A 26,668-nucleotide genomic window follows, 5' to 3' on the forward strand; every position below is an offset into this window, starting at 1 on the left:
ATTATAGACGAGAACTTCATTGGAGCTTATGAAGTATTATATTCAACACTATGCTATATTCCTTTATTAATTCTCATACTGAACATTACAATGCATTCTGAAAGATTCTATAGTGCAGTGTATATGATAGCTTCAAGTAAAATGTGACCAATATGTTCTTTATTCATGGTACATTTTCCGGTGTAGATGGATGCCATTTATCTGGTCCTTATGACTCAACAATTTGATACTTTGCTGGATTTATTAACTTAAATTTGGCTTAATCATTTGTATCGTTTAACCAAAGTGGTTTTGTAGGTAATGCCTGTATTGTCATGTAAAAATGAGACACAGAGACCGCTATAATTCCAACATGCAGGCTACACATTTAATCCTCCATCCACCTCTGAACACTAACAAAGCATCCTGGGAACTGTAGTACCCATCACTCATTACACCTCCCTCTTTCAGCTAAGCGATTCTTCCTCAAGAATATATAAACCATCCATCCATCCATCCATTTTCCAAACCGCTTATCCTACTGGGTTGCGGGGGGTCCGGAGCCTATCCTGGAAGCAATGGGCACGAGGCAGGGAACAACCCATGACGGGGGGCCAGCCCATTGCAGGGCACACTCACACACCATTCACTCACATGCACTCCTATGAGCAGTTTAGCAACTCCAATTAGCCTCAACATGTTTTTGGACTGTGGGGGGAAACCGGAGTACCCGGAGGAAACCCCACGACGACATGGGGAGAACATGAAAACTCCACACACATGTGACCCAGGCGGAGACTCGAACCTGGGTCCCAGAGGTGTGAGGCAACAGTCCTAACCTCTGTACCACCATGCCGCCCTGGCTCTAGTTTCTGAGATATTTATTTGTTAATTAATTCATTAATTAACGCAACATGTTTGACAAGCATTCAGAATTGCAAGAATACTTTTATTTTAGTTACAACTAGTAAGTAAACAGTCTAACATCATACAAAAATGAAATTAAAAATATCTAAAAGTCATAGGAAAAAGTTATTTATGATTTGATTAATACTATTAATTATTGTTATTAATGTCAGTGCCTCAAAAAGTGCCGTTTATGCAATTTCCTTTTATGTGTGTCATCAGGACAATCACGTTGGAGACTCCAACAGTAGTCTGCCATCATGCGTATGTCCCCTCTGCCTTGAAATCCCTACTCCATCTCCTTCATATCCTGGTGGAACCTCTTGCCTTGTTCCTCGCTGAAGTCTCCAAGGTTATCTGGAAATCTGTTTCAATGGCTATGGAGATAATAAGAGCATAAAGATGCACTAACTCCCAAATTTCTGAAGTTAGCAAGCATATCCTGCACCAATTCCTCATAATCATCTGCTCTGTGATTTCCCAAGTAGTTCCTAACAACAGAGACAGAACTCCTCCAGGCCGAAGCCTGTCTCATTCATGCTTTTGGTAAAATTGGAATCTGTCATGAGTTTGCGAATCTGAGGTCCACCAAAGATTCCAGCTTTTAATTTTTCCATGCTCAGTCCAGGGAATGATCTACAAATGTACTTGAAGCAGTTACCTGTTTTGTTGTTTTTTAACCATGTTCTTTCCACAGATGTAGCAGAATACAGCAGGACTGCTGATGCCGGCTCTTCTTGGTGAAGTCATCATTTTTACATGTATTCATATACTTCTTAAGACAGAACTTTTTGGTTATAAACCAAGACTGGGTTGGCAAACTTATACTGTAGCCGACTTCTTTCCTCTGCAAATTCACAGTTGAATTCTGGCTTCAAAAAAAATCGCTCTCATAGCATTGTAGGCCTACAAATTAAAATACAAAATAATTATATGGGACCTAAGACACTGTTAAAGAATCAAAATACTTACTATTGCATTTGTTATCACAGAAAAGTCGCATTGGGGGAGCGCATTATTTTCATGGATGTCCATTATCTCAAAAACTAGAACCAATTCAGCAAAAGTAATGGGATTTTTCAATTCAACACCCTCAAAATACCCTAAATACATTCAAAAAACCATGTGTCACGGTCGCAGGCTGACAAAGCGGCGATCGTGCGGGTGCGGCGAGCAAATAGCAGGCAGACAGGCAAAGTCGGGGCAAAACCAGGGATTTAATTATGGAAGGGAAACCCTGGGAGGCAGCTTAACAGCGCTGGAGACTTCCGGGGTAATCGGGATACTCTCCTGATCCTCCCCAGGAAGAGGAGCGAGGGCGATGGAGCACGCCCCTAGGACGATCGACAGGGCGATCGCTGGTCTCCTCTTCCTCCTCCGGCGACCGGTGGTGGCGGGAGGCGGCGCTAAGCCCGCAAAGACGGATGGCGCGAGGACAGTCCCTGGTTCGCTGGGAGCGATATATCGCTCCTTCCGGAGCTCGGCTATCCTCCTGAAGTTGTCGCGCACCTCCTTCACTAGGTGCGCGTCTTCCTCCAGGGATAACCCTTCTAAGATATCCCGGTTCCGGCTGACAAGGTTCCAAGCCGGGGAATCCACCCAGATGCCAGGCAGGGAAATCCAGAAGAGCACCTGCTCGCCGTAACTGCAGTACTCCTCCTCTGTCACGGCAGGTGCTTTGTTTAGGTCCGTCATTCTGTCACGGTCGCAGGCTGATAAAGCGGCGATCGTGCGGGTGCGGCGAGCAAATAGCAATCAGACAGGCAAAGTCGGGGCAAAACCAGGGATTTAATTACGGAAGGGAAACCGGGGATCAGAAAACATAGCACACCGACTGACATCAATGACGGACGAAGGACTCAGGTAAGACACGGACTGAAATACACAGGACTGATTGAAAATAATCAGACACAGCTGGGTACAATCGGGAAAGAACACGTGGGTAATCCGGGGGAGTGGCACACACGAGGAGCCGACGAGCAGGGCATGACACCATGGCACCTAATTTTTTTTTTGTAAACCTGTATTATCAAGCATCCTGTTACCCCACGTGGATTGAGGAGACTGGGTCCTCGCTCTGGAACCACGGCTGCGGCAGGAGCTCGAGGGCGAGCACCTGGTGGCCGGGACTCCACCCATGGGGCCTGGCCAGGCATAGCCTGAAGGAATAACATGGGTCCGCCCTCCTGTGGGCCCAGCACCTGTAGGGGAAACCATGGGGCTTGAGTGCAATGTAGATCATGTGACAGCTGAAGGCAGCTAGACAGAGAGGATAGGCCAGCCTAAGCCACTTCACAAAAGTATTACATGGATGAAAATCTACAACTGAAAATCTTCCTCAAAAATGGAACTGTACAAGAGAAAGCAACTGAGGATGAAAATGGAGGCTGCAGATCTTATCTTGTCAAACACAATCATCGGCCATCCAAACCAACAAGGAATTTTGGCAAACAAGTGAGATTTTCTTCTATGGTGGTTTAACTATTCTGAATGTTTAAATGGGTGAATGTGTGTCAGTCATCTTTTTGTCAAGAATGTGCAAGAACACATATCACTGAGAAGACTAGGTAAGACATGCTTTACTTTGTGGCATTAAGAATGGGTCCATAACCATCTAATCAACTACTACATAGAAGGTGATGAGAAATACATTAATGTCTATGAGCCTAGTGAGGCAGAAAACATTTTGCTTCAATTATGTTCCTTTTATCGAGCCAAGGGTGGTGTTTGCACAATACTTTATCAAATACATTTTGGAATAGCCACACTTTTTCGGTTTCACATGGAAATGGTCGTTGTGTGTATACATTGGCATTAAAATTATATTTAATGTGATTTCATGTGAACCTGAATCTTACTTGAATATTTCTGCGCCCAACATCTGTAAACAATATGTTTGCATTTATTTAGTTAGCTGTTACTTTCCTCCATAGCAATGTCCAAATGAAGAACATTTGGCGTCAGAAAGCAAAGCCAGCTAGGCCCAAAGTAAACTGTGAACCATTTGGCATAATTATATGAAATAAAGATCTGGTCTGCTTTTCTGTTCTGGGTATTCTTTCCACATTTTATTTAATCCCAGGCAGCCAGAGCTTCACAACTGTCATTTAACTCTTCTATGGAAAGTGACACTACTTTTTAACTTTTTCGTCTTACATTTCATTTTACAATGAGTATCAGCAAACATTTATGCCAATGAGGTTAGGCATCAAGCTTGCAAAAACAGAAAGCTTACTGTTAAAACCAAAGTGATAGTTGAACCAATTATCATGAAATAGCACATAAGTGTTACTTCCTCAAAACCAGCTGGATTTCCTCATTCTAGCTTGGTCTTTGCATGTAGATCTCATGTTTGGGTTTTTTATCAGGAGCATTTGCAAAAGCAGTAATAACTAAGTAAACCTTTCATTTTTCTCGTGGGAACCCCTTGTTGGTATATTTTTTAGTTTTAAGTTTTAAGGTATTTGTTGTATATATTCTCCTCTCCTGGAGCTGACACCTTATCGTGGTGGAGAAGTTTTCGTGTTCCCGTGATCTCAGGAGCTATGTTGTCTGGGGCTTTATGCCCCTGGTAGGGTCACCCAAGGCAAACAGGTCCTGGGTGAGGAACCAGACGAAGTGCGGCTCAAATAACCCCTATGAAGAAGCAAAGCATGGACACACGGTTTCCCTTGCCCAGACGCGGGTCACCGGGGCCCCCCCCTGGAGCCAGGCCTGGGGGTGGGGCTCGATGGCGAGCGCCTGGTGGCCAGGCCCACACCCATGGGGCCTGGTCGGGCACAGCCCGAACAAGGAAAGTGGGTCCCCCTTCCAATGGGCTCACCACCCATGGGAGGGGCCATAGGGGTCAGGTGCAATGGGATCTGGGCGGCAGCCAAAGGCGGGGACCTTGGCGGTCCGATCCTCGGCTACAGAAGCTAGCTCTAGGGACATGGAATATCACCTCTCTGATGGGGAAGGAGCCTGAGCTGGTGCGCGAGGTTGTGAAATTCCGACTAGATATAGTCGGGCTCACCTCGACGCCCGGCTTGGGCTCTGGAACCAGTCTCCTCGAGGGGGGTTGGACCCTTTTCCACTCTGGAGTTGCCCGCGGGGAGAGGTGCCGAGCGGGCGTGGGCATACTTATTGCCCCCAGGCTGGGTGCCTGTACATTGGGGTTTACCGCAGTGGACGAGAGGGTAGCCTCCCTTCGCCTTCGGGTGGGGGGACGGGTTCTGACTGTTGTTTGCGCTTATGCGCCAAACGGCAGTTCAGAATACCCACCCTTTTTGGAGTCCTTGGAAGGGGTGTTGGAAAGTGCTCCTCCTGGGGACTCTCTTGTTCTGCTGGGGGACTTCAATGCTCACGTGGGCAATGACAGTGAGACCTGGAGGGGCGTGATTGGGAGGAACGGCCCCCCCGATCTGAACCCGAGCGGTGTTTTGTTATTGGACTTCTGTGCTTGTCACGGATTGTCCATAATGAACACCATGTTCAGGCATAAGGGTGTCCATATGTGCATGTGGCACCAGGACACCCTAGGCCGCAGTTCGATGATCGCCTTTGTAGTCGTGTCATCGGACTTGCAGCCGCATGTCTTGGACACTCGGGTGAAGAGAGGGGCGGAGCTGTCAACTGATCACTACCTGGTGGTGGGTTGGCTCCGCTGGTGGGGGAGGAAGCCGGCCAGGCCTGGCAGGCCCAAGCGTATAGTGAGGGTTTGCTGGGAACGTCTGGCAGAACCCCCTGTCAGGGAGAGTTTCAATTCCTACCTCTGGCAGAACTTCTCCCATATCCCGGGGGAGGCGGGGGACATTGAGTCCGAATGGGCCATGTTCCGTGCCTCCATTGTGGAGGCGGCTGACCGGAGCTGCGGCCGTAAGGTGGTCGGTGCCTGTCGCGGCGGCAATCCCCGAACCCGCTGGTGGACAGCGGGGGTAAGGGATGCCGTCAAGCTGAAGAAGGAGTCCTATCGGGCCTTTTTGGCCTGTGGGAGTCCAGAGGCAGCTGACAGCTACCGGCAGGCTAAGCGGGATGCGGCTTTGGCGGTTGCTGAGGCAAAAACTCGGGCGTGGGAGGAGTTTGGCGAGGCCATGGAGAACGACTTCCGGACGGCTTCGAGGAGATTCTGGTCCACCATCCGGCGGCTCCGGGCGGGAAAGCGGTGCAGCATCGACACTATTTATGGTGGGGATGGTGCGCTGCTGACCTCAACTCGGGACGTCTTGGGTCGGTGGAGGGAATACTTCGAAGACCTCCTCAATCCCACCGACACGCCTTCCCATTTGGAAACAGAGTGTAGGGACTTGGGGGTGGATTCGCCTGTTTCTGGAGTGGAGGTCACTGAGGTGGTCAAATAGCTCCTCGGTGGCCGGGCCCTGGGGGTGGATGAGATTCGCCTGGAGTTCCTTAAGGCTCTGGATGCTGTGGGGCTGTCCTGGCTGACACGCATCTGCGGCATCGCGTGGACATCGGGGGCAGTGCCTCAGGACTGACAGACCGGGGTGGTGGTCCCCCTCTTTAAGAAGGGGGACCGGAGAGTGTGCTCCAACTATAGGGGGATCACACTCCTCAGCCTCCCTGGTAAGGTCTATTCGGGGGTCCTGGAGAGGAGGGTCCGCCGGATTGTCGAGCCTCGGATTCAGGAGGAGCAGTGTGATTTTCGCCCTGGCCGTGGAACAGTGGACCAGCTCTATACTCTCAGCAGGGTTTTGGAGGGTTCATGGGAGTTTGCCCAACCAGTCTACATGTGTTTTGTGGACTTGGAGAGGGCATTCGACCGTGTCCCTCGGGGAGTCCTGTGGGGAGTGCTCTGGGAGTATGGGGCTCCGGGCCCCCTTTTAAGGGTGGTTAGGTCCCTGTATGACCGTTGCCAGAGCCTGGTCCGCATGGGTGGCAATAAGTCGGACTTGTTTCCGGTGAGGGTTGGACTCCGTCGCCCTTTGTCACCGATTCTGTTCATAGCTTTAATGGACAGAATTTCTAGGCGCAGCCAGGGCGTTGAGGGTGTCCGGTTCGGTGACCTCAGGATTAGGTCTCTGCTTTTTGCGGATGATGTGGTTCTGTTGGCCTCATCGGACCATGACCTTTAGCTCTCACTGGGGCAGTTCGCAGCCGAGTGTAAAGCGGTTGGGATGAGAATCAGCACCTCTAAATCCGAGACCATGGTTCTCAGCTGGAAAAGGGTAGAATGCTCTCTCCGGGTTGGAGATGGGGTCCTCCCCCAAGTGGAGGAGTTTAAGTATCTCGGGATCTTGTTCACGAGTGGGGAAACGATGGAGCGGGAGGTCGACAGGCGGATCGGTGCGGCGTCAGCAGTCATGCGGGCGCTGCATCGGTCTGTCATGGTGAAGAGAGAGCTGAGCCAAAAGGCGAAGCTCTCGATTTACCAGTCGATCTACGTTCCTACCCTCACCTATGGTCATGAGCTATGGGTAGTGACCGAAAGAACGAGATCGCGGGTGCAAGCGGCCGAAATGAGTTTCCTCCGCAGGGTGGCTGGACTCTGCCTTAGAGATAGGGTGAGGAGTTCAGTCATTCGGGAGGGACTCGGAGTAGAGCCGCTGCTCCTCCGCATCGAGAGGAGCCAGATGAGGTGGCTCGGGCATCTGATCCGGATGCCTCCGGGACGCCTCCCTGGGGAGGTGTTCCGGGCATGTCCCACTGGGAGGAGGCCCCGGGGAAGACCCAGGACACGCTGGAGAGACTATGTCTCCCGGCTGGCCTGGGAACGCCTCGGGGTCCCCCCAGAGGAGCTGGATGAAGTGGCCAGGGAGAGGGAAGTCTGGGCTTCCCTGCTGAGACTGCTGCCCCCGCGACTCGACCCCGGATAAGCGGAGGATAATGGATGGATGGATGGATGGATATTCACCTTCTGATACAACATATGGCTTTTAGCTCCCATACCACCTCATGTCTTGTAGTCTTACGATTCTCCTTCCTGTCTTCTAAGTAGAAAGCTCTGCTGTCTTAAGCAGATATAACTGTTTTGCTCAGAGGATGAGATAAAAACCTTCTCCTTCACAGCATATAAGGTGGCCCAAGTAAAACAGTAGGTGCAATTAGGGTGAACTTCTTTTTTCTCTCCACAGTTCATCAGCTAAGTATTGGCCTATTCAGCAATTTCATTCAGTCTTGTTCTCCGATTCTAAATGCACACCCTGTAATCTTATTATTCATAACCATTATATCGGAAAATTAGGCTGAGAACCTAGTGGAATTATTGGGCAAGTATTCATTTTCTGGAATGGATTGGAGGTACCAAAAATTGGCATTTTAGGGAGAAAAAAAGTAATACACAAACTTTTGTTCGAGTTTACTATTGAAACAAAACAAGAGCACAGAAAAAATCCCATACACTTGAGACAAGCAATATATTCACTATTAACTTGGAGCTCTTTCAGGATTTTATCTCAGAAAATACACCCCCCTCCAAAATAACACACACACACACCTACCCAGCTTTCCATGAATTAAATTCTATTTGAAGATAATTGTCTGTCTCCTTTCTTGCTGTCAGTTTTGGTTTTGATATCATGATGAATGTTCTGTTGTATGTGAATTGACTGTCTCTGAAACCTGCTAAGCCTGATGTTAGAATGACTACCAGGAAGGTCTGATAGCATCTCTTTGAAAATGTGTGAAGAAAGTGTAAACTAGCTCATCAAATCACAAACCTTCCCCCTTTTTTAATATTTCTTGCTGAAACTAAATACAGTCGACCTCGTTACTACGTACAAGACGGGATATCAAAAACATGTACGTTATAAGCATAGAACGTTGTAACCACACAGTGCAAGATGGATGAAAGAACTCATGAAATATCCATGTAAATGATAAAACTTTAATAGAAGAGACCCTTAAATTGACTACAAAACAAACGAACACATTATTACTTGTTAAATAATTCAACAAAGTTCATTTGGATCTTTGAAATTTTCCTTAAATTACTCACGGTTACTTAGTGCGATAAACGGCAACGAAAATACACAACGGCTGATCAAAATGGATTTTTAAAATAAACATTCGCATCCAAATTGGCATTTGGCCTGAAAATATTAATGAAATATTGGTCAAATTAAATCATAAAAATCCTTTACTTCCATTTTTATTCTGAATTCACAATTACCGGCATGACCGGTATTTCACAAGGTTTAATAAACAAAGAATACGCACACAATACTTAACAAGCCATTACTACACAGTCCAGTAACGATCGGTCAAGGCAACTCATTTAACGCGGGAAGTTTGAATTTTACTTTAATGCCAAGCAACACAATAGACAAATGTGCATTATCGGGCGAAGATCAGGTAGATACAGGTAGATGTAGCGACACAAGTCGTGGTGGGCGTGGAGAGCGCTGTACGTTGTAACGATGGTTAGTTTTCGTATTTTCTCTAGAAATTCGGATGTTGTATCGAAGTTTATGCTGTAAGGGTGTACGCTGTAAATAATGGCTGCTATTGGAATAATACATAGGTTAAAAACGGGAATTAGAAACCTGTATGTTGGAAAGGTGAAAACGTTGTATCCGGGGTATGTAGTGTAAGAGGATATTTCATTTTCATTAAGATTAATTACTTTATAATTTCATGTTTATTTTAGTATTGATCCTTTATATAGTACCTAAAGATAAGGGAACAATATGACGCTTTGGGAGCGGAGCAATAGAGTTCTTCTGGTTAGGAGCCGGTACTTTTTGTATATATGGGCTCGAAAAAAATAAAGGGGGAAGTCAGTCTTCCATGTTTAGCACAATATGTTGTCTCCGCGTCGTCTCTGTACCCACGGCCTGAAATAAAGATAACGCTGAAGTACCCCAAAGTCAGCGTTGCAGTAGTAACGAGGTTCGACTGTACTATATAAAGCCTTACTAAACAGATAACAAGGGGAGCCACCGTATAAACAAGATAGTAACGGAAAAGACTGGTTCTGAGCTTGTTGATAAGATGTCTTCTGATCGACAAAAAAGACACCGATCGAGAAAACCCAGTAATCTTTCAGAAGTATTCACTTGAGCTGCAGGGCCAGGCTGAATGGCATGATTGGTTTATATTGCCGTTTGTTACCATTCTGGATCAAAATCCTGTGTTCTCACTCGACTTTTCATGTCAGTGGGCAGACACCACTCTTGTTTCACTGCACAACTTTCTGAGTGTTGTTTTTCATTATATGCATATCCTGGAATTACTGATTAAGACTCATTATCACTGTAATGACAACAAAGAGTAATGTATTCCATGTATTTTTCCATGTGATTTAACCTGCCTTACTGTCTGCCTAAGTGAAACCCATTTTAAGCAACACATTTCAAATGAATTTCAGGTACTTAAAAGATGATATAGAACAGAGATGATTTTGAGAGCCAAGACACAAAAATATTAATTTCCTTGACAAAATCACCCAGCCAGTATTCCTGAACCTTGACTCTGAGGTACAGAAAGGCATCAGTCTGCAAGTGGAGAATGAGCAGCTGAGACAAATGGTGAAAGTCGCAGTTTGCAGAAATGACACAATGGCATTCACAAAACAGTGCTACAAGGGTGTTATTGGCATATAATGCTCTTGAATTTTAACACCACAGTTCACGCAATAGCAGTGATTCATATGCTTTGTCCACCAACCGTTTTCGCTGCAGGTAAATCTATGTCTGAAGAAGGATGTGGAGGTTATAGTGCATCACAAACTACATCCTTATGTGCAAAACATGGATCGACTGGGAGACACTGAGCTGAAAGATCAAATTTTGAGAATGGGATTAACAAACGTTTAATGATGGGTGTTTAAATTTACTGGTAAAACTGTAGACAGGGATTTTACATTGTTTATTATAACAGTAATTACAGGTTCTGAGGTGTAAGAGAACTTTAATTTGTCTTAAATATGCATTCTGTTTTTCCAACAAATAAGGATGGTCAGTACCATCAAAGCTAGTTACATCATATGCACAGTGAAATGCTTAACTTCTTGAAGTCTTTCATCTCTCAGGTTGCGCGGTTGGGACGGGCAAGCAGGAAGCGCGGAAGGATGAGGCAGGTAAGCAGGATTATGGGAAAACTAAGGTTCAGTAAGGGAACGGGACGACAGGGCAGACGGAAACAAACTAACACTAACTAACGTCACTAACATTAATGACAAGTGTGGGGAAGACGGACTCAGACGTGGACTAAATACAAAAGACAAGCCGAAAAATAACAGGAAACAGCTGGGCATGATCAGGGAAACACATGTGGATGATCGGGGGTGTGGCACACACAAGGATCGGATGAGCTGGGCGTGACATCATCACAAAATTTTTTATTAATTTTCATACATAAAAAATGCCCCCCCCCCCGTCATGCCCGGCCCGTTCGCTCCTCATGTGTGCCACGCCCCCTGCTTACCCACGTGTATTTTCCTGATTGTCTCCTGCTGTGTCTGGTTACTTTTGATTAGTCCCGTGTATTTAAGTCCTGGTCTCCCCGGTTTCCTTTGTCTGTCATTGTAAATGTCAAGGTTAGTCAGCATTCTCTGTATCCTGGTCCCCGTTTCCCGAGTAAAACCCGTTTTCCCGAACCTCGCCTGGGTACCTGCTTCCGCTCGCTCGCCTCGCTGCCCGCTTACCTGGCGATCGCGAGCCGTCCTGTGACACCCCCAATAAATAAATTTTTTTTTCATTATTATTAAACTGGTACACAGATTTAAATTTAATATTTTTATATTATATCAAACCATGGCGCGATCCTTGATTGACCTGTAGTGTACTGCTTTTAGCATTTAGCATCAATCATCGAAAACATATTTTAAAACTTTGACAGAATAAAGCATTCGTTATTTTAATGCACAAGCTTTTCAGTAAATGTTTGTTCACGCTCATGCAAGCACACGCACAGACACACACACAGGAAAAACCCGGACATGCGCACAAGCGCATGACCCTATAACACTGTTTAGCTGCAGGCCCCATGTATGGGGACCACACGACCAGCAACCTTCCTGGCAGAAAGCACATTAAATCTATTTATTAATCTGTCTAATTTGTAATAGTATAAAATAATCTATTTCTAATTTAAATAAAAGTCCATCTCTAACACCACATTCCTGATTTGTTTCGTTACATTTAGATAAAATTTAGCTACATTTGGCTAATCAATGGAATAAAGTACTATGACTTCAACTGTCATACCCGGCTCGTACGCCCCCCTGATTATCCACGTGTGCCTCCCTGATCGTAACCAGCTGTGTCTTGTTGTTTTGATTTGATCCTGTCTATTTAAGTCCAAGTCTTGCCTGTGTCCCTTGTCCGTCATTGATGTTGTCAATGCCAGTGTTCCGTCCTACCCTTACCTTCCCCAGTAAATCTCAGTTTTCCCCGATTGCGCCTGCCTTGCCTGTTTCCTGCCTGCCTGTGCGCATTACCCGTGCCGTGGATCGTGACATCAACGGTGTATGACAAAATAGTATAAATTTTTAAACCAATAAAGTTTAAGGAATAAAACAATTCCATTGTATTTTGTTAGTTTATTTTAAATAAGTTGTATCGGTTTATTTAATTATATTTAATAACTGTCGGACAATTACATTTAATTTTGTCCAACATCAATGTCATAAAAGAGGCGTGTTTCCAACAGGAAGTGACGTTTTTCGTGACATTTTCTGGTGCGTTCATTTTTCTCTCGGAAATTCTGAGTTGAGTGACACAACGTTCGGCAATCTCCCGTTCGAGCTACCACATCTCGGAACAAACATGGCTGCCTCCATGAACATGCTGCTGTGTGTTGTTGCTTTATATTTTAGCAGATCTGGAGTGAGAATATTTTTTCCAAAAGTCAAACAAACAAGAAACACAAACTAGTCAAACCACATTAAAAGCTTTACAAAATATTTTTGTACATTCATAGCGATGCTCTTTTTTCGAGAGGCAAACAAACTACAAACAAACAAAATACACGAACAAGTCTGGTAAAAATATGATATTGCAAAAAAAAATAAAAAATCTGACACAGCATGCTAGGATACTGTTTACGGTCATGATACGGTATTCTCTAAATCGAACACATGCAATTACATTCATAACTATTAATACATTTAACAAAATAAACATTTTGAAAGATTTATAAAATATAATTACTGTTAACTGTGTAAGCCGGCATGTTGAAATTACGTCACAGGGGCAACTCGGACTAGAAAATTCTGTCCGACATCAACATCATAAAAGAGGCGTGTTTCCGACGGGAAATGACGTTTGTCATATCGTTTGACGTGACGTCTCATGACATTTTCATCTGACTCTGAGAGAAATAATCGAAGGGGGGGGCGCTCAAGATGGCAGCGAGATAAGAAGTTTTTGACCGAGCTCTCAGCATTCACCTGTATTTTTGATACATTCATAGTCCATTCACTATTAAACTTTTATGAATCTAAGTGTTACACCGGTCAAGGATAGGGAGCAAGGATCCAGACGTGCGTGCAGCCCAAATCTTTAATGGGTGTCCGGGAACAAAGGTACAAGCAGGGCTAGGCAAATAGGAAGGTCGGTAACGGAGAGCAAGGGTCTGAAGCCGGGAGGTCTGTCCAACGGAGAGGCACACAACACGAGCACAAAGGGACTGGGGCACGAGAGGAGCCGGACTCGGCGGGGAAGGCGGTTCAGGTGCGGGAACGGGTCTGGGGAGAGGAAAGGAATAGGAAGCGGTAAGTACACAAGGTAGACGAGAAAGGGCGGAAGCAAAGGGAACACGGAGGACAGGCAATCGCTCAGTAAGGCACATGGGAATGGCTCAATACTTCGCGTGGTTTCTCGGGTGTTCCGTGCTTAAAACTGTTCTGTCATTGGTCTCATGTGAAACACCCGGTTAGACCCGCCCACGGGCGGGGATTAGGCGGAGCCGTCGGCGGACCCCGTCGTCCGGGGCGTGACAGTGTCCCCCCCTCTGACGGCCTCCTCCTGGAGGCCGGGGACGCTTGCGAGGCCGGCTCCGGGGCCGAGGAGCAGGCTTGGAAGGGAACCGGGCATGGAATGCGGCTCTGATAGACAGGTCGATCGGAGTGCTGGCGACGATCCAACTGCAGTCCCTGGGAATGCCCCCTGTCCAGTCCACCCGGTATTGCAGTTGTCCGCGGAGGCGACGGGAGTCCAGGATAGCATGGACCCGACGAGCGGACGACTCGCCAGAGTCCACAGCCGTCACCACCGGGCTGGTCCCCGAGTCGGGTCGGAGGGGACATCGTTTGACCGGCTTCAGAAGGGAAACGTGGAAGGTCGGGCATATCCGATAAATCCGGGGCAATTGAAGTCTGACGGCCACGGAACCCACCCGGCGTAAGACGCGGAAGGGACCAATATAGCGGGCGGTGAGCTTACGGCATCCTGGAATGCGTAGATTCTTGGTCGACAACCAGACCATCTGTCCCGCTCTGTATGTGGGTCCTGCCCGTCGATGACGGTCCGCCTGTCTCCTCTGTCTCTCACCCTGACCCTGGAGAGAAAGCTGTACTTGTTTCCAAGCCGCTCGGCTACGCTGATACCACTCTTCCACTCGCGGTTCGGTTCCCTCCGGTGAGTCCCATGGGAAGAGGGGAGGCTGGTACCCTAGTACGCACTGGAAAGGAGACACATTTGTGGTGGAACTCACCCGCGCGTTGATGGCATATTCGGCCCAGATTAGATGCGACGCCCACCCGGAGGGTTCTCTGTGGCATAGTGTTCGGAGCGCCTTGGCCACCTCTTGGTTGGTACGCTCAGCGAGCCCGTTGGTTTGGGGATGATAGGCAGAGGACAGGTTAAGGTTTATGCGGAGCTTAATGCACATCTCTTTAAACACCCGTGCACTGAACTGAGGTCCGCGATCGGAAACGATTTCCTCTGGAAGTCCGTAGTAGCGAAACAGGTTCTCGATGAGTATTTCTGCTAGATTGCTTGCACAAGGAAGTTTGGACAGAGCAACCAGGCGACACATCTTGGAAAATCTATCGACGATGGTTAGAATGATGGTTTTACCTCGCGATCGTGGTAGGTCCGTGATGAAGTCCATAGCGATGTGCGACCATGGTCGAGATGGAATCGGCAGTGGTTGTAAACATCCAGCTGGCACCTGATGAGAGGCCTTCACTTGGGCGCACTCTGGACAGGAATCCACGTAGTCCTTCGTCTCCTTCCTCCAATTTGGCCACCAGTAACGACGGGACACTAACCGCTGTGTCGTGCTCACCCCCGGATGTCCATTACTTTGATGCGAGTGCACCCACCTCAGTAGAGCCTCGCGATGTCCTCTGGCCACGTACTGAACTCCAGGAGGACATCCAGGTGGGGGTAATCGCCTCTCGTTCTCCTGTCGGATGGTATGATCCAGGGTCCAGGAGATGGTGGAGATGAAACAACTGGGATTAAGGATAGGAGTTATTTCCTCTGAACACACAGGGGCATCGTGTTGACGAGAGAGAGCATCCGCCCTAGCGTTTTTATTACCAGGTAGGTATTGGACCTTAAATTCAAAGCGCGAGAACCATTGTGCCCATCGCACCGTTCGCGCGGAAAGCCGTTTAGCAGACTGCAGGTACTCTAGGTTTCGGTGATCTGTCAGAACCAGGAAGGGATGGCGAGCCCCTTCCAACCAGTGACGCCACTCTTCTAAGGCCAGTTTAATTGCCAGCAATTCCCGATCTCCAACCGAATAGTTATGTTCGGCGGGTGAAAGCTTTCGGGAGAAATATGCGCAAGGATGTCTCCGCCCGGTGTGTGGGTTGCATTGTATTAGAACAGCTCCCACTCCGGCGTCGGATGCGTCGACCTCGACCTCAAATGGGAGATCTGGGTTAGGTTGCGTTAACACCGGGGCGGTACAAAAGGCACGTTTAAGATGTTCAAAGGCCCTGGTAGCCTCCACCGTCCAGGCCAGATGGGACGATGTGCTGCGAGTCAGCGAAGTAAGGGGAGCAGCTACCTGGCTGAAATTCCTAATGAACCGGCGGTAGAAATTGGCGAAACCTAGGAATCTCTGCAACTCCTTCAGGGTCCGGGGTCGGACCCAGGTCTGAATGGCTTTCACCTTCCCCTCATCCATAGCCACCTTCCCGTATCGGAGCACATAGCCGAGGAATTGTACTTGGGTCTGGTGAAACTCACACTTGCTAAGTTTTGCGTAGAGTTGATGTTCACGTAATAGTAGGAGTACCTGTCGCACATGCCGTACGTGGGAGTGTCGGTCTGGGGAATAAATGAGAATATCGTCAATATACATGATAACGCATTTGTGGAGAAGGTCCTGAAAGACGTGATTCATGAACAACTGGAAAATCGAAGGGCTGTTGGCCAAACCGTAGGGCATAACTAAGTACTCATACTGCCCCCTAGTGGTGATGAATGAGGTCTTCCATTCGTCCCCTTCCCTAATACGGATCAGATTGTAAGCGCTCCGCAAGTCTAACTTCGTAAAAAATCTAGCCTCTCTTAATTGCTCCAGGGCGGAAGGAATTAGGGGTAAGGGTTCTCTCCTTTTAACGGAAATCGCGTTGAGTGCACGATAGTCTATACAGGGCCGTAGACCCCCGTCCTTCTTCTTAACGAAGAAGAATCCGGCTGTAACGGGTGAGGTTGAAGGTCAAATAATCCCCTGTAGTAAACTCTCACGAATGTATTTCTTGAGCGCCTCTTCCTCGTTGATAGACACAGGATATAGTCTTTCCTTGGGCATGGTCGCCCCCTCTAGGAGGTTAATGGCGCAGTCACAATTCCTGTGTGGTGGAAGAGTAAACGCTCGTGATCGGCTGAACACTTCGCGATAGTCCTGATATTCACTGGGGAGCCGGTCCTGATCCTCACACTCGGGACTTTCTATGCTGGAGGCACGACAGGAAACAGAGAGACAGGCAGAGAGACACTTGGAGGACCAGGCGGACAGCTCACCGGTTCTCCAGTCGATCCGTGGATTATGTAGTTGTAACCAGGGGAGACCCAGGATGATAGGATCCTTAGCATGAGGGAGGATGTACATCTTGAAACGTTCTCTATGGAGAACACCGACCCTCAGAATAAACGGTAGCGTTCTGTACCGTATCGTTCCTTCTTGGATTCTCTTCCCCGTTACGCCCAGAACCGTGAGGGGGCAGGCGAGTCTTTGACAGGGTAAGCCCAAGCGTCGTGCCAATGTCTGGTCAATGAAATTTCCTGCTGCTCCACTATCCACCAGGGCCTGCGTCCTCTCTGCCCCTCCGTTCGCCCCTAAGACTACGGGAAGAGTGAGTTGACGTCTATTTGACGTCTATTTTATGTCTATTTCGCATAATCACCGGCGGGGTACCTACCGGAGGCGAATCCTCCTCTCGGCGTGGTCTACGGGGACAACTCTGTCGGAAGTGTCCAGCCTCTCCGCAATAGAGGCATAATCCTCCCAGGGTTCTCCTCCATCGTTCGGCCGTGGTGAGAGGGGCCCGTCCCAGTTGCATGGGCTCTGGGTCCTCTTGAACGGGACCGGGCGAGGTTCGGTTCGCCTCCGTTAGCACTCGTCGGCGCCTCCGGTCTCGTACCGTGTTGTCGAGTCTCACCGCTAGGCGGACGAACTCCTCGAATGACATCGCGTCTCCTCGGGAGGCAAGCTCGTCCTGCAAATCCTGAGTCAGACCCCGACGGAATATCGTCATCAGGCCACTGGAGTCTGGCGGCGATCGTGCGGAACTCGAGCGAGTAGTCCGCCGCCGAGCGATTCCCCTGCCTGCAGTCCTAGAGACGATCCCCGGGTTGTCTTCCTACTGCGGGATGATCGAAGACTTCGAGTAAAGCCTGATGGAAATCATGAGCTGAATCCACCAGGGGACTCTGGGTGGCCCATAGTGCCGTTGCCAATCTCTAGCTCTGCCACAGAGGAGAGAGATGACGAATCGCACCTCTGCTGTCTGTGAGCGGAACATCTCCGGGTGCTCCTCGACATAAATCCCGCACTGCATTAAAAACCCTCTGCAGGTGTCGGGAATCCCGTCGTACCGCTTGGGCAGAGCAATGGGCACGGAAGGGCTAGCTTGGGGTGGAGATGCTGGCAAGGGGACCTGTGCCACTTGGGTGGCCAGGAGCTGTTCAACCGCTGCCAACCGGTTCTCCAAGATCTGGGTGCGCGCTGGATCCATAGTTGTACGGCGAAGTATTCTGTTACGCCGGTCAAGGATAGGGAGCAAGGATCCAGACGTGCGTGCAGCCCAAATCTTTAATGGGTGTCCGGGAACAAAGGTACAAGCAGGGCTAAGCAAATAGGAAGGTCGGTAACGGAGAGCAAGGGTCTGAAGCCGGGAGGTCTGTCCAACGAAGAGGCACACAACACGAGCACAAAGGGACTGGGGCACGAGAGGAGTCGGACTCGGCGGGGAAGGCGGTTCAGGTGCGGAAACGGGTCTGGGGAGAGGAAAGGAATAGGAAGCGGTAAGTACACAAGGTAGACAAGAGAGGGCGGAAGCAAAGGGAACACGGAGGACAGGCAATCGCTCAGTAAGGCACATGGGAATGGCTCATTAGAGTGAAGAGGGTGTATCAACCTGCCTTGGATGTGTTTCTGAGCTGGAGAGATAGTCGGCACTGGCATCTAAGACTCCGTGGCATTTCTGAGAAAGAAAAGGAGGATGTGCACCAAGAGGCAGTACGGGTATGCCGACAAGTACTACCACAGGATAAAGACAAACTGCCCGACGGTACAGATGTTGCTCACTGTGTATGACGCAAGCGTCAAGGTGACATGAGCCACTGTACCATCATCGTTCGCTTCGTGGCCCGGCGGCTCAGGAATGCTGTCTGGAAAGCTGCAAAAAACAATCACTTTCTTCGGAGCACAGGCTTACGCTTCACTGAGCACTTATCCAAAGAGGATAGAGACTTAAGGCAGAAACTGTGGCCGGTTATTAAAAAGGCACGAGAGGATGGGAAAACTGCGTTCTTCGTTGGAGGTCGAGCCTTTGTGAATGGGGTTGAAATCCCTCCACAGTAAACTATGACTTTTGCCGTTTAAATTGTTATTAGAGAACAAGCCACTTTTGGAGCCGCAAACTCAACGATAGTTGGAGGAGAAGCACAGACCTACATACATATTTTCTTTCCTCCACAGTTGTCAGGATAAGAGTATAATTATATACACATTAAAATGTCTTGTAAAGATCTTTTTTTTTTCCTAAACAGCAGCTTGTATTTGACAACAGTTTTCTGAAGATGCGTTCTGTGTCCCTTATTCTGCTTACAGTTGTGTAGTCAACAATGTTCAATGTTATCTTAAATTGATATTTCCATTTACTTGGACATCTGTCAGTTGTATATGGGTGCTGATCTCAGTTAAGATCCATCTATACCACCTTTTTTTCCTGATTGTTTCATTGTTTGTATTGTCCTGCTATGCTATCTCTTATTTCACTCAATGCTAGGGGGCTACGTAATACTGTTAAAAGGAAAGCCTTATTTTTCTTTACTAAACAATTTAGGACAGATTTCAGTTTTTTTACAAGAATCTCACTCTGTCTGCAATGATGTCATCTTTTGGAGATCTCAATGGAGTAACTCTGTATGGCTCATGGATCTGAACATTCAGCTGGGGTAATAACTTTACAGAATAGATTCAGTGGAAATATTTGGCATACAGAATGTGACCCTGCTGGACATTTCATTTCTCAAATACTTAAGTTTAATGAGTCAGTTGTTATATGTATAAATGTTTATGGCTACAATTCTAAATCTGAGAATGATCTTCTTTTGCACTCAATTGATAATAAGCTCACAGATTGGTTACAAAAGTTCCCGTCAGCCACATAACTGTTAGGAGGGTTTTTCAATATTATCTTAGAAAACGCAATAGATTTAATAATATTAAATAAAATAATAATATTGACAAAATCCCTGCAAAGTTATCTGCCTTTCATCGCCAGGCCTCCTTACCTTGGTCACTCATCTACAAACACAATTTCTCACCTCATAGATATTTTATATGGAACAATAAGGACATTTTGTACAAACACAAATCCAAATTTTTCAGTTATTGGTTCCATAACAACATTCTTCTAGTCAGTCAGCTGTTTAACAAGGAGGGTTCTCTGTTTATTTATGAAGATTTTTTATCACGGTATAATATCCCTGTAACACCTGGAGACTATGCAATGGTATTTGGTGCAGTTTTGTCTGGTATCTGCATGTTGTTTAAGTATCAACAAAGGATCGATTATCACCTGCTTCGTATGTTTTCTCCAGTGGACTCTCCTGTAGGAAAAATTTGTTTCTCCTCGAATCCACACAGTAAGAAGAAATCCATGAGAACTATATTTCAGAAAGATATCACTACAATGCCAAATGCTGACTCCTATTGGAATTGATTTGTGGATGGTTTGCTATGGGAGAAAGCCTGGCTTCTACCTAATCGCTATATGTTAACTAAGAAAGTTAAAGAGGTATCCTTCAAACTCATTCATACAGTTTACCCAGTTAAAACTTACTGTAAAAGATTTAAAAATTGACTCAGTTTGTACGTTTCGCTGTAACTTTCCTAACTTCTGTTCATTTATTCTGGCACTGCCCATCTGCGACTATATTAACACCAATATTGAAGAAAATTATGTTTTCTTTTGGAGGGATGTACTGTTTGGTCTGCTTGAACCTCCCATTTTCTCACCTCAAATATATTGATCTTACTGACTAAATTTCATATTCATAGCTGCAGATTTAGTAGAAAGAAAACCAAGTTCATAATATTTTTAAAATAGGTCGAACAGTATTATTCTTCAATCTTTATTTCTGGAATTTTTTTTCTAAGAAATATATTGTACTTTAAACTTTTTGCATAAATTACTTTTTAGATTCTACTGTTTATTTTTCTGATGTCTTTTTTATTTATTTAATATATTTAGTATGGCGGAGCGGCATGGTGATGCAGTGGTTGGCACTGCTGCCTCACACCTCTGCGACCCAGATTCGAGTCTCCCCCTGGATCACATGTGTGCAGAGTTTGCACGTTCTCCCCATGTCGTCGTGGGGTTTCCTCCAGGTACTCCGGTTTCCCACCACAGTCCAAAAGCATCCTGAGGCTAATTGGAGTAGCTAAATTGCCATTATGTATGCATGGGTGAGTGTGCCCTGTGATGCCCCCCCCGTCCTGGGTTGTTTCCTGCCTCGTGCCCATTGCTTCCAGGATAGGCTCCGGACCCCCCACGACCCAGTAGGATAAGCGGTTTGGAAAATGGATGGGTGGATGGATTAAATATGCCCCCCTAGTAAAGTTATAGTATAGTATTTTGCTGTTTTTGTAATTGCCCTGTATTCTCAATAAAGTCTGATTTAAAAAAAAAAAGAAAAGAAATATTCGAACGCACCACAATGCCCCGTGGAACCCCCGCTGCAGTACGACAACATGCTGGGGCATATGCAACTAGGCCAGACAGCGCTTGACTCATCAACAGACATTGCGTTAAACATTTTATAAAAACAGTACATTTATGTTAAGGGGAATTATTTCTATTTTAAAACATTAGTGGCACTGCTTTTGGGGCAATGCTGTATGCTCATTTTAACAAGGATTCTTGTTGTCAAAATGTTTAGGGCGTTTTATTTTAAATAACACATTGTCCGAAAAGAGTTTCATTACTTTATAAAAACTACGGTTAAAGGGTCTTATTTGACCCATATTATCCCCGTTGGTGTTGCCATTTTGAAATGTGTGCCAGCGTGAGTGGGCTTGTTCTCAGTGTGCATGCGCTTGTGTGTCCGACCGCGCGTAGTTTACATTTACATTTACAGGATTTGGCAGACGCCCTTAGCCAGAGCGACTTACATAAGTGCTTTGAGACTCTGCAATGAATTTCCGATGCTAGCTCAATAAGGACCCAAGCTATGAATACTATCTCTGAGAACTCCATTGAGTAGTGCAGAATTTTTTTATTTTTTTTTTATACACACACCAGAAAAAGAGTCGAGTAAGAATATAGAAGTTCTACGTCAGGTATTTCTGAAAAATAAAAGTTTTGAGTCGTCGCTTGAAGACAGTCAAGGATTCAGCTGTTCGGACATCTAGGGGGAGTTCATTCTACCAATTAGGTGCCAGGACAGAGAAGAGCCGAGATGCGTGTCTTCCTTGTGCCTTGAGGGGAGGTGGGACCAGTCGAGCAGTGCTGGAGGATCGGAGAGATCGTGGTGCACAGCGGGGTGTGATGAGGTCCTTTAGGTAGGATGGTGCCAGAGAATTTTTGGCTTTGTATGCGAGCATCAGTGTTTTGAATCTGATGCGTGCAGCTACAGGAAGCCAGTGGAGGGAGCGCAGCAAAGGAGTGGTGTGGGAGAACTTGGGAAGGTTGAAAACAAGACGAGCAGCTGCATTCTGAATCAGTTGGAGGGGACGGATGGCGCTCAGTGGTAAACCCGCTAGAAGCGAGTTACAGTAGTCAAGGCGTGAGATGACGAGGGACTGGACGAGTATCTGGGTAGCCTGAGTGGAAAGAAATGGACGTATCCTCCTGATGTTAAAGAGGAGAAACCGACAAGAGTGAGAAAGACTGGCGATATGTGAGGAAAATGACAACCGATCATCTATGGTAACTCCAAGGTTTCTAGCAGAAACCGAAGGACGGATCAGGGAGTTTTCGAAAGAGATCGCAAGGTCCTGGAGGGGGGATGAGTCAGCCGGGATGTAAAGCAGCTCAGTTTTACTAGTGTTGAGTTTTAGCTGGTGAGTGGTCATCCAAGATGAGATGTCTGCCAAACATATAGAGATCTTAGTGGAGACATGAGTGTCTGAGGGAGGGAAGGAGAGGATGAGTTGAGTGTCATCGGCATAGCAGTGGTAGGAGAAGCCATGTGAGGATATGACTTCGCCAAGAGATTTAGTGTAGTGGGAGAATAGGAGAGGGCCAAGAACCGAGCCCTGAGGGACACCGGTGGAAAGACAACGTGGAGTAGATGTGGATCCATTCCATGTCACTTGGTATGTTCGGCCTTCTAGGTAGGAAGCCAGCCAGCGCCAGGCCAGGCCACCAATGCCAAGACTCCTAAGGATGGATAGGAGAGTTTTGTGGTTGACCGTGTCCAATGCTGCTGATAGGTCAAGAAGGATGAGGACAGATGACAGTTTGGCTGATCTGGCAGCATGTAACTTCTCAGTGACTGCTAAGAGGGCAGTCTCTGTAGAGTGAGCTGCTTTAAAGCCAGACTGATTAGGATCCTGGAGGTTGTTCTGAGAGAGATAGAGAGAAAGCTGGTTGTAGACTGTACATTCGAGGATTTTTGAAAGGAAGGAAAGAAGCGATACTGGTCGGTAGCTGCAAGTGTCTGAGGGATTTAGAGTGGGTTTTTTTAGGATGGGAATGACCCTGGCTATTTTGAATGCTGTTGGTACATGACCGGAGGTTATGGAGCCATTAATGATAGTCGTGATAAAGGGGAGAAGGTCTAGAGAGATTGTCTGAAACAATGCAGAAGGGATTGGATCAAGTGGGCAGGTGGTAGGGTTGGAAGATGCGATGACTTTCATGATCTCATCTGCCGTAAGACCGGAAAACTGGGCCAGTGAGGGGGGAGGGAAATCCTTAGTGTGTAGTGTAGTGGATGAGGGAGAGAATGTCTGACAGATTCTGTCAATCTTTTCGGCAAAGAAGTTGGCAAAATCTTCAGCAGTCAGGAAGGAAGGAGCAGGAGGAGGGGGAGGGTTGAGAAGAGACGAAAAGATGTTATGGAGTTTGCGAGGATCTCGTGAGGATAATTCTAGTTTGTCTTTGTAAAAGGCAGTTTTAGCTGCAGTCACGTCCATAGAGAATTTGGGAGTGGATAGTTCAAGTATAGTTCAAAGGGAGTGGATGCCAGGATGGGAGCAGGAGGGCAACAAGGGGACTGCAGGGTGGGAGCAGGAGGGCAACAAGGGGACTGGAGGGTGGGAGCAGGAGGGCAACAAGGGGACTGCAGGGTGGGAGCAGGAGGGCAAAAAGGGGACTGCAGGATGGGAGCAGGAGGGCAAAAAGGGGACTGGAGGATGGGAGCAGGAGGGCAACAAGGGGACTGGAGGATGGGAGCAGGAGGGCAACAAGGGGACTGCAGGGTTGGAGCAGGAGGGCAAAAAGGGGACTGGAGGATGGGAGCAGGAGGGCAACAAGGGGACTGCAGGGTTGGAGCAGGAGGGCAACAAGGGGACTGGAGGGTGGGAGCAGGAGGGCAACAAGGGGACTGCAGGGTGGGAGCAGGAGGGCAACAAGGGGACTGCAGGATGGGAGCAGGAGGGCAACAAGGGGACTGGAGGATGGGAGCAGGAGGGCAACAAGGGGACTGCAGGGTTGGAGCAGGAGGGCAACAAGGGGACTGGAGGGTGGGAGCAGGAGGGCAACAAGGGGACTGGAGGATGGGAGCAGGAGGGCAACAAGGGGACTGCAGGATGGGAGCAGGAGGGCAACAAGGGGACTGCAGGGTGAGAGCAGGAGGGCAACAAGGGGACTGCAGGGTGGGAGCAGGAGGGCAACAAGGGGACTGCAGGGTGGGAGCAGGAGGGCAACAAGGGGACTGCAGGGTGGGAGCAGGAGGGCAACAAGGGGACTGGAGGGTGGGAGCAGGAGGGCAACAAGGGGACTGCAGGGTGGGAGCAGGAGGGCAACAAGGGGACTGCAGGGTGGGAGCAGGAGGGCAACAAGGGGACTGGAGGGTGGGAGCAGGAGGGCAACAAGGGGACTGCAGGATGGGAGCAGGAGGGCAACAAGGGGACTGCAGGGTTGGAGCAGGAGGGCAACAAGGGGACTGGAGGGAGGGAGCAGGAGGGCAACAAGGGGACTGGAGGGTGGGAGCAGGAGGGCAAAAAGGGGACTGCAGGATGGGAGCAGGAGGGCAACAAGGGGACTGGAGGATGGGAGCAGGAGGGCAACAAGGGGACTGCAGGATGGGAGCAGGAACAACCACAAGACAAGAGAATGACAAGGATGACAAGTTGATGAAGTACCTCCAAGAAAAAGTATGTATAACTATCCTCCATGGAAATTTCTAGATGAAAGGAGGGGTACCCAAGGCCTCCCTCTTCAGTAGATTTCTCTGTTTAGTAAGGCTTTATGTAGTATATAGTTTCAGCAAAAAATATTATAAAAGGGGGAAGGTTTGTGATTTGATGAGCTAGTTTACACTTTCTTCACACATTTTCAAAGAGATGCTCAGACCTTCTTGGTAGCCATTTGTAGGGAGCCGCCCACCGGCCCAATGGCGGAATCCAATGGCGCAGCCAAAGGCTGTTAATGCGTGTTGGTCCTTCCAAGCGCTCCTGGGAATTACTTACCCTTTTTAATATACAAAATATTCTTTTAGACACATATCTGACATTTTATTAAAGACCTTCATTTCAGTATATTGTAGTCATGACGGTTATGTTGTTCGGATTACTTCGAGACTCTCCTTTAGATTACCAACTCTAGTTTACCCCTGACGAAGGAGTCCGCCAGATTCGCCTCGGCCGACAGGGCGATCCGTGGGCTTGTTCCACAGGGTTTGTCTTAGAGGCACGGAAATCGCCACCATTTAAGACAATGTCAGCCTCTGATTATTCGGGTCCCTCGACCTATATAATTCCCCAAAGGCTCAGTGTCTGCCAATTACTGAGCATGTGGGTGCCTCGGAGATTAAGCCGATGTTTACCCAAACCACACGTACGTCCACCTCAGAGGCTCAGCCGGGGGCAGCCCATATCATAACATGTGTCAACCTCAGCGGCTGTGACGGCGCACCTTTTATTGCGGTAGTTTGTACGAGGTTTACTTTTGGCTCGTCTCAGGGACTCCGCCGATGCCGCCCATTGTCTTACCATGTGAGCGTCTCAGGGACTATGCCCAGTGCCTAGGAACATAGTGTGTACGCCCCTCAGAGGGTAGACCGGTACCTTTCATCAGCATGTGTTGACCTCAGAGGTTAAGTCGGCCCGTAACTGAGCGTCAGCGAGCTCTAGAGGTGTAGTTTTGGTATCCACCTAACTTAACTTGGGCAGTCGAGTTTGGGACCCGGATAAAGAGGATTTAACCCAGAGGCTGTAAGATAGTATTTACCACTTTAGTCCGAATCAGGATCGAAGTCCAGTCTGGAAAGTTTATAAAGAAGTTAGCAAATCAGACAGTCATGAAGTAATCAAGACAACATTTATTAACACTAGAACTGCCAAATCTACGCAAATTTGCGTAAATTCCCTGGGCCTAACACCTACTAGCATCCCTGCTGAGAGTTTCTTGGGCCATTGTCCTCCTGCTTTTGTTGTGCAAACACACCCATTACCTGTGAGGCCTGGCACATTTGCATTTTTTTACTCAGAGCAGCTAAAATCCAAGGCAGGCTAAACCTCTGTGTGTGACATGGAAACCTTCACAAAAGTCTGCCATATCTATACCAAATATCCCACATGCTGACTGACCTGCAAATATGAAAGACACACATTCACAAAATATATGGAAGCACAAGTCTGTTTTATTTATAAAAAAAATTGAGTGTTTCAAACTTTGCAGTGTTTGCAGACCCAGTGACCATCATCCCTGCATTTGGCGCAAGTGAATTTGTAACACTTTGCACTGGTAAACCTGCTGAGGTTTCTGTTGCAGTTCTCCTGTACCTGACACTGAGTTGTCCATACAAGTCCTGGCACAGCAGCAGCCTTCCTCTGTCCCCATAGCCTTTTGTGGCATAAATTGGCAATGGAGTTCCTTGGCTAGATGACTCAAAAATAATCTTCTTTTGCCTTCCCACCCTGTACATGCCTTGTACAGAACGTAGGAATTTGCCACCACCAGGTCCAGCATGTTGTAAAATACAGCTACTGGCCACCTGCATGTTGCTGCTCTTACGGAATACATGTGCGCCATTTGGTCCAACAC

The 26,668-nt window shown here is 47.6% G+C and overlaps 2 protein-coding genes across 2 annotated transcripts in view; one reads left to right on the forward strand and one right to left on the reverse strand.

The window, feature by feature from the left end:
* Positions 1–26,668, forward strand: part of LOC125723191 (uncharacterized protein FAM241A-like) — a 229,966-nt gene that overhangs the window by 43,202 nt on the left and 160,096 nt on the right. The gene's annotated exons all lie outside the window — the stretch shown is intronic.
* LOC125723188 (lactose-binding lectin l-2-like) overlaps positions 1–26,668 on the reverse strand; it is a 128,945-nt gene that overhangs the window by 17,034 nt on the left and 85,243 nt on the right. The window lies entirely within an intron of this gene.

Source organism: Brienomyrus brachyistius, unplaced genomic scaffold (assembly GCF_023856365.1).
Source record: "Brienomyrus brachyistius isolate T26 unplaced genomic scaffold, BBRACH_0.4 scaffold46, whole genome shotgun sequence".
NCBI lineage: Eukaryota > Metazoa > Chordata > Actinopteri > Osteoglossiformes > Mormyridae > Brienomyrus > Brienomyrus brachyistius.